At 45.8% G+C, this 8,399-nt stretch overlaps 1 non-coding gene across 1 annotated transcript; it reads right to left on the bottom strand.

Moving 5' to 3' along the window:
* Positions 1 to 830: 830 nt before the first annotated feature.
* On the bottom strand, positions 831 to 933 carry LOC136594057 (U6 spliceosomal RNA). The gene has a single exon (XR_010788493.1). It is a non-coding gene; the product is annotated as a U6 spliceosomal RNA (small nuclear RNA).
* Positions 934 to 8,399: the final 7,466 nt, after the last annotated feature.

Below are 8,399 nucleotides of genomic sequence, written 5' to 3'. Positions count from 1 at the left end.
AATTAAAAGTGATTTATAAATTATACTAGAGACGCCTTATAGGGACTAGTCGACCAATAGAACCTACCTCGACTATGACTTTTCAAAATACAATGGCACTAGGTACGATTTTAGCCAAAAAAGGGAGTGTCTGTAAGATGATAGGGGAGACTTGTACCTACATTCCAGACAAAACGTGACCCGCAGGTAAAGACGCAGTTGCCATTAAGAAGCTGACCGCACTAACTAAAAAGAGCTAACCTTAGTCTGTTTTCCTCAGTAAGGTACCTAACAGGAGAAGGAAAAAATATATATAAAATAAGTTCTGAAACATTGTGTATTTAGAACACTGTGATAGGTTTTCGCTAAGATTTTGCTTTATTGTATCTGCAGTGCACTCTGCTCATGCCATGCAACATGCCGGTGTTACAACGCCCCTGGTCCTGTTACCTTGCCGCCTCTGGAAAAGGGAAGTGGGAATAATCACCTTGTAGCTCTTTCCTTCCAGACTAATATATATGATAATGCACTTACTAATGAGACAGGGGTTCAGTCATATTGATCAGTAATTAGATAGTCCTGATTTTGCACTCTTTGTCGATGAATCGAGGTAACGTCAAGAAGGCGGGTTCTATACAAGTTATGCAGTGTTTACCTGAAATAGTAAAAGTCGCACCTCTCCTAACCTAATGCCTCGAGATCCCAGGTGGTAGCCTAGACCTCCACATGTACCAAAAGACCCGATTGCCATGAACCCACACCTAGGTATCAGAGGGGCATTTACAGCCTAAGCGACAGTTGTGAAAGACCGCCACTCTACTGAGTTTTCAGAACATTCTACACCAGAGGTTATTCTGATAAGGAAGTTATTAATTATATTTGTCATCCTTGCGCAGGGGCCATGCTAATCTTCTCTGTATCGTTCCAATTTTAGTATATGTGCTGCGGAAGCGACAAATAATTTCTGTTTGTCGTTGCATACAGTGTATTCCGACCCTGATGACTGCCTGGTCCACCTGTCCCACTACGACGTCCAACAAAAAGCCCACTGTCAGCGCAAACGTCGTCATCATGGATCCAGAATGTGATGATGTCGAACCATCCTATACCCCCATGACAGCAATAGCTCCAGTGTACAACACAATGCGAGTCTAGGGTCAGCAGTGGGGGTGGGGCGGAGCAGGGCGAGTTTAGTGAAACAGATAGTTTCAAGGGGGGTCTGTGGTGGAAGCCCAGTATATATCTATATGGATCGGTGGGCCTTGGCAGTAGACAGTTGTCAATTTAACATTCTGTATACATATTTGCTTTCTGTCTTGCTACAAATATAATGTTCTTACAGTTATGCAATAGGTACTTCCGCTCATATGAAAATATCTGTTTTATAACTCTGCTGACATGGGGAAGCCAACATGAAACTTCTGTTCTCAAAACGCTGACAAGATAATATATAGTATAAACACGTCACGTTTTCCATCTATTTTGCAACTTTGGAAGACAGTTAACTCAGACATGGACAGTTAACTCAGACATGGACAACCGCAGTCTGAAACAGCTACCGCAGAAATTACCCAAGCAATTTTACTGGAAACGTATGCAAATAACATGGGAGGTCTATGCTATTACTAACTCATGATGTAACCCAATTATATCGAAGGAACCACACATGGGCCTAAGACAGCCCAGTCATTTCATCCACCACCTGATGGCCAATCACAGATGACCGGAGGATGGAAGAATTGCAAGATGCTTATCCAATAATTAAACAATACGTTGTATCTATGTAATCCTTTGACCTGCCCAGATGGGCGGATATGTTAAACTGTTTTAAAACAGGCTACGCGCCCAACAATAAAGTAGAATTGAGGAAGCTATACATGCTGAATCTCGTGTCAGTGTGAAAACTTCTTATGCACATTATCAATTCAGAATTAATATGGAGGGGTGTAAACATTCCAAATTGAGTAAGCCGTGGTTCCACAAAGGAAGGTTCCACGACAATACAGACAGCTGATATCTATTTTTAATTATCAAAGTAGGCCCTAATGTCTATACCTTGCCAATCAGGTTCAGGTCTCCTTCAGATCCTGAATGCTGGAATCATTGGCACGGTTCGCTACAGGCTCAAGCATAATCCTTGGGGGAGATTTCAATTTCTGCTTCGTTAATGGATTCCAATGTCTCCTCTGCTGCAACACATAAACTAAAGAGATCTCACTGAAGCTTGTTGACTTTTGGAATGTGTCACATCCAGGAGTCAAGGATTTCAGGCACCACTCAGTAGCACACAACAGCTATAGCCGAATAGTCTATTTGTTCATCTCACACAACCTATTAGACGGTTAAGCCTCCTGTTCCATAGATGTTTTTCTGTGGTCTGACCATGCCCTGGTTTGCGGTGCCCTAAGTAATATTTCAGTTGAGAGAGGGTATCCCACTTGGCATCTCAATGACAATCTTCTAAATGACACACTTTGCGTGAAAGATATACATTCAGTAAGTAAAAATTTATGTGACAAACACATATTAGATACTACACAGGCTCCTATCAAATGGGAAGCCCTGAAGTACGTAATCAGGGGAGTAAACACATCACACGATTCTAAACATAAAAAAGCTGTCTCATGGACTAGAAACACTCCTCAAAAATTTAGACTCCCTAGAACTTTGCAACTAATCTTCACCAACTGATTAGCTATGAGTAGAGATATCCGCCCTTTGCCTATGAATATGGAAGCAAATGTAGTCGCTGGTTGGCTAGAACCATTCACCTAAAAACATCCACCCCATATATTTTCTCCATTAATTTGCACAATAAGGGCTTACTTCATTTAGCCTCAGAAATCTTGGAAAACTTCCCCGAATTACCAAAACTTATACAACATTAAATGGAATACACAGGAACAACATGCAGAAGTGACAGAAAAAATCACCTCTTACTTAGACAATAACGATCCTGATCCCATACCACATATGACAGCTACTGAACTAGAACAAGACTTCACAGAACAGGAGCTACTGGAAGCTATAAAAAAATCTGAAAATAGGCAAAGATAGGTTAATGCCCGGGTTCCATAGGCTATATGGGAACACACTAGCTCCACTTTTACTTATAGCATTCAATGCCATATCCAAATCCTGCTCTTTCACGCCCCAAGCTCTTCAGACCATCATAACGGTGTTACTGAAACCAGTGAAAGACCCCTCTTCCTGCGGTAACTTTCAGCCCATATTTTTATTAAACATAGACACAAAACTATACTCCAAGATCCTGGCATCTTGTTTGGCACCTTATGATCCATAAAGAATAAGTAGGCTTCATTCCAGGATGCAAAGAAAGAGATAATACCATAAATTCGATATCACCGATTTTGCGGGCTCGCGTCCTTCGGGATCCGCTATGTCTGCGGTCAATAAACACGGAGAAAGCTTTTGACAGGGTCCATTGGGTGTTGCTAGAGTAGACCCTGGAAAAATAGGCATGGGTCTCCTGTTACAAAATTGGATTATGGCCCTATACAATCATCCAACAGCAAGGGTTTGGATGAATGGATCACTATCGTCCCCATTAAAAATTAAGAACAGTACAGGCAGGGATGCCCTTTGTCTCCCTCTATATATTCTCACAATGGAGGCACTGATGAATGCACTTAGAAAAGATCCTAATATTCAGGAAATCAAAAATAGATCACATGAACATAAATTAGCTTTATTCGTTGATGATCCCCTAATGTACGTAACAAACCCCAGAATTGCTCTCAGTTTGCAGTGCTTGTCAAAGTGTACCTCATTATCTATTATCTAGAGTTCTACATCCAGAACATTGGCTTTGGTGTAACTAGAAGACATTGTAAAAGAAATTCTAGGAGGAGCAGAGTTTGATGTGAAGAAGGAGGACTGTAAATTTAAATCATTACTCTGCCAGATGAGAAATATATTGTCAATGTAACGCAAGAAGGTTCTGCAATGGAATGTAAACAGAAGTATAGAAGAACATTTAAGAGTTAGTTTTACTGTCTTTGGCAATAAGTCTCTCTGTGCACTCTATTCTGCTTGCATTTGCTTTTTATTTTTTGCCTTACAGCTTTTAAGTGCTTGTTTGCTGCCTTCCTGATTCTATTGCTTACTGCCCCTCTTTGAATTTCTGTTTAACCACACTGACCTTCTTTTGTTTTAAGATGCTTTTAAAAATTCCCCCTTTCATTGTCTGTACTGTTTTCTTTGGGGAGGTCGTCTAGTCAATAAGGTTAAAGCTATTCTTTTTTTTTATTCCTTCTGAACAAACTGTAACCCTAAAATTTAACTGCCTAGTCATTTACATCCAGGCATGCCTCGGTTATTCTCACCATTTCATGCTTTTTCTTAGATATTATTAAATGGAACTTATCACCAGTTATTTTGCTCATAGAACAGGTTGCCTGTAGTCCAGGGAGGTACTTCTTATACTTACCTGGCTCCCCAATCCAGTGCTGTCATCCCTGACAGTTAGCGTGGACCGTGCAGCTGGATTACTGGCTGCAAACAGTGCACAGGTTCAAGGAGCCAGGTATCTATAAGAAATACCTCCCTGGACTACAGGGAACCTGTAGTATGAGCACCACAACTAAGTTTATACCTGGTGACAGATTCTCTTTCCAGTTCAGCAATTTACTTGATCAAACTTCCAGCATTAGTCACCATAAAATTTAGAGATATTTTTTTTTTTTTTTTTTTTTTTTAAAGTGCACTTATTAACTATTCTAACTCCATCCCACTGTTCCACTTCCGATTTTACTACTTAACTCCAGCTCACTGTCTATTTTATCTTTCCCTCTGTACCTTTGTCTGCCCTATCTACAATTCCTAGTTTAAACACTCCTCTAATCGTCTAGCCAACTTCTCCCCAAGCCCTTCTTATTGAGATCAAGCCCATCTCTATGATAGAACCTGTAGCCAACAACAACTTATGCTGAGTTTACCAAAACCCTAAACCCTTTCTTCCTACACCAGCTTGTTTACCTCCATAATCTCATGGTACCTCCATGATGGGGTATGGGGAATAGGCAGTATTTGGAAGTCATTGCTCTAAGCTTATGGTATAAGTCTCTGAAATAAATTTAAGGATCTTCAATAGAGATGAGCGAACACCAAAATGCTCGGGTGTTCGTTATTCGAAACGAACTTCCCGCGATGTTCGAGGGTTCGTTTTGAATAACGAACCCCATTGAAGTCAATGGGCGACCGGAGCATTTTTGTATTTCGCCGATGCTCGCTAAGGTTTTCATGTGTGAAAATCTGGGCAATTCAAGAAAGTGATGGGAACGACACAGCAACGGATAGGGCAGGCGAGGGGGTTCATGTTGGGCTGCATCTCAAGTTCACAGGTCCCACTATTAAGCCACAATACCGGCAAGAGTGCCCCCCCCCCCCTCCCAACAACTTTTACTTCTGAAAAGCCCTCATTAGCATGGCATACCTTTGCTAAGCACCACACTACCTCCAACAAAGCACAATCACTGCCTGCATGACACTCCACTGACACTTCTCCTGGGTTACATGCTGCCCAACCGCCCCCCCTCCCCCCCACAGCGCACACCAAAGTGTCCCTGCGCAGCCTTCAGCTGCCCTCATGCCACACCACGCTCATGTCTATTTAGAATTGCGTCTGCCATGACGAGGGACCGCAGGCACACACTGCAGAGGTTGGCACGGCTAGGCAGCGACCCTCTTTAAAAGTGGCGGGGCGATAGCCCACAATGCTGTACAGAAGCAATGAGAAATAGAATCCTGTGCCACCGCCATCAGGAGCTGCACACGTGGGCATAGCAATGGGGAACCTATGTGCCACACACTATTCATTCTGTCAAGGTGTCTGCATGCCCCAGTCAGACCGCGGTTTTTAATTCATAGACACAGGCAGGTACAACTCCCTATTGTGAAGTCCCTGTGGACCCACAGCATGGGTGGCTCCCTGGAACCCACCGGCGGTACACAAAAATATCCCATTGCATTGCCCAACACAGCTGAGGTAGTAATGTCGTGCATAATACAGGTGGGCTTCGGCCCACACTGTATGCCCCAGTCAGACTGGGGTTCTTTACAAGTGGAAACAGATGCATTTATAATTCCCTGTGGACCCACAGCATGGGTGGGTGCCAGGAAGCCACCGGCGGTACATAGAAATATCCCATTGCATTGCCCAACACAGCTGAGGTAACGTCAGCTGTAATGCAGGTGGGCTAAAAATTCATTTGATTACACTGTAGGCGAGGGCCCACAAAAATTGCTGTATCAACAGTACTAATGTACATCCAAAAAATTGGCCATGGCCAGCCAAGAGGGCAGGTGAAACCCATTAATCGCTTTGGTTAATGTGGCTTAAGTGGTAACTAGGCCTGGAGGCAGCCCAGTGTAACGAAAAATTGGTTCAAGTTAAAGTTCCAACGCTTTTAAGCGCATTGAAACTTTTAAAAATTGTTCAGAAAAATTATTTGAGTGAGCCTTGTGGCCCTAAGAAAAATTGCCCGTTCAGCGTGATTACGTGAGGTTTCAGGAGGAGGAGCAGGAGGAGGAGCAGTAGGAGGAGGAGGAATATTAGACACAGATTGATGAAGCAGAAATGTCCCCGTTTTGGATGGTGAGAGAGAACGTAGCTTCCATCCGCGGGTGCAGCCTACGTATTGCTTACGTATCCTTGCTGTCCGCTGGTGGAGAAGAGAAGTCTGGCGAAATCCAGGCTTTGTTCATCTTGATGAGTGTTAGCCTGTCGGCACTGTCGGTTGACAAGCGGCTACGCTTATCTGTGATGATTCCCCCAGCCGCACTAAACACCCTCTCCGACAAGACGCTAGCCGCAGGACAAGCAAGCACCTTCAGGGCATACAGCGCTAGTTCAGGCCACGTGTCCAGCTTCGACACCCAGTAGTTGTAGGTGGCAGAGGCGTCACGGAGGACGGTCGTGCGATCGGCTACGTACTCCCTCACCATCCTTTTACAGTGCTCCCGCCGACTCAGCCTTGACTGGGGAGCGGTGACACAGTCTTGGCTGTCCAGGCCCTTAAAGACTGTTGCACTGCCTGGGATGTACATGCTGCTCGATCTCCGCACCTCCCCTGCTACCTTGCCCCCGGTACTGCGCCTTCTGCCACTAGCACTGTCGGCTGGGAATTTTACCATCAGCTTGTCCGCAAGGGTCCTGTGGTATAGCAACACTCTCGAACCCCTTTCCTCTTCGGGAATGAGAGTGGGCAGGTTCTCCTTATACCGTGGGTCGAGCAGTGTGTACACCCAGTAATCCGTTGTGGCCAGAATGCGTGCAACGCGAGGGTCACGAGAAAGGCATCCTAACATGAAGTCAGCCATGTGTGCCAGGGTACCTGTACGCAACACATGGCTGTCTTCACTAGGAAGATCACTTTCAGGATCCTCCTCCTACTCCTCCTCCTCCTCCTCCTCCTCAGGCCATACACGCTGAAAGGATGACAGGCAATCAGCCGGTGTACCGTCAGCAGCGGACCAAGCTGTCTCTTCCCCCTCCTCCTCATCCTCCTCATGCTCCTCCTCCTCCTCCTGTACGCGCTGAGAAATAGACAGGAGGGTGCTCTGACTATCCAGCGACATACTGTCTTCCACCGCACCCGTTTCCGAGCACAAAGCAGCTGCCTTTATGCTTTGCAGGGAATTTCTCAAGATGCATAGCAGAGGAATGGTGACGCTAATGATTGCAGCATCGCCGCTCACCACCTGGGTAGACTCCTCAAAATTACCAAGGACATGGCAGATGTCTGCCAACCAGGCCCACTCTTCTGAAAAGAATTGAGGAGGCTGACTCCCACTGCGTCGCCCATGTTGGAGTTGGAATTCGACTATAGCTCTACGCTGTTCATAGAGCCTGGCCAACATGTGGAGCGCAGAGTTCCACCGTGTGGGCACGTCGCACAGCAGTCGGTGCACTGGCAGCTTAAAGCGATGTTGCAGGGTGTGCAGGGTGGCAGCGTCCGTGTGGGACTTGCGGAAATGTGCGCAGAGCCGGCGCGCCTTTACGAGCAGGTCTGACAAGCGTGGGTAGCTTTTCAGAAAGCGCTGAACCACCAAATTAAAGACGTGGGCCAGGCATGGCACGTGCGTGAGGCTGCCGAGCTGCAGAGCCGCCACCAGGTTACGGCCGTTGTCACACACGACCATGCCCGGTTGGAGGCTCAGCGGCGCAAGCCAGCGGTCGGTCTGCTGTGTCAGACCCTGCAGCAGTTCGTGGGCCGTGTGCCTCTTATCTCCTAAGCTGAGTAGTTTCAGCACGGCCTGCTGACGCTTGCCCACCGCTGTGCTGCCACACCGCGCGACACCGACTGCTGGCGACATGCTGCTGCTAACACATCTTGATTGCGAGACAGAGGTTGCGGAGGAGGAGGAGGGTGGTTTAGTGGAGGAAGCATACACCTCCG

The sequence above is a fragment of the Eleutherodactylus coqui genome, chromosome 1, assembly GCF_035609145.1.
Source record: "Eleutherodactylus coqui strain aEleCoq1 chromosome 1, aEleCoq1.hap1, whole genome shotgun sequence".
Classification (NCBI taxonomy): domain Eukaryota; kingdom Metazoa; phylum Chordata; class Amphibia; order Anura; family Eleutherodactylidae; genus Eleutherodactylus; species Eleutherodactylus coqui.
Note: the sequence above shows the minus strand (reverse complement) of the source record. Positions and strands in the feature narration are given on the sequence as shown.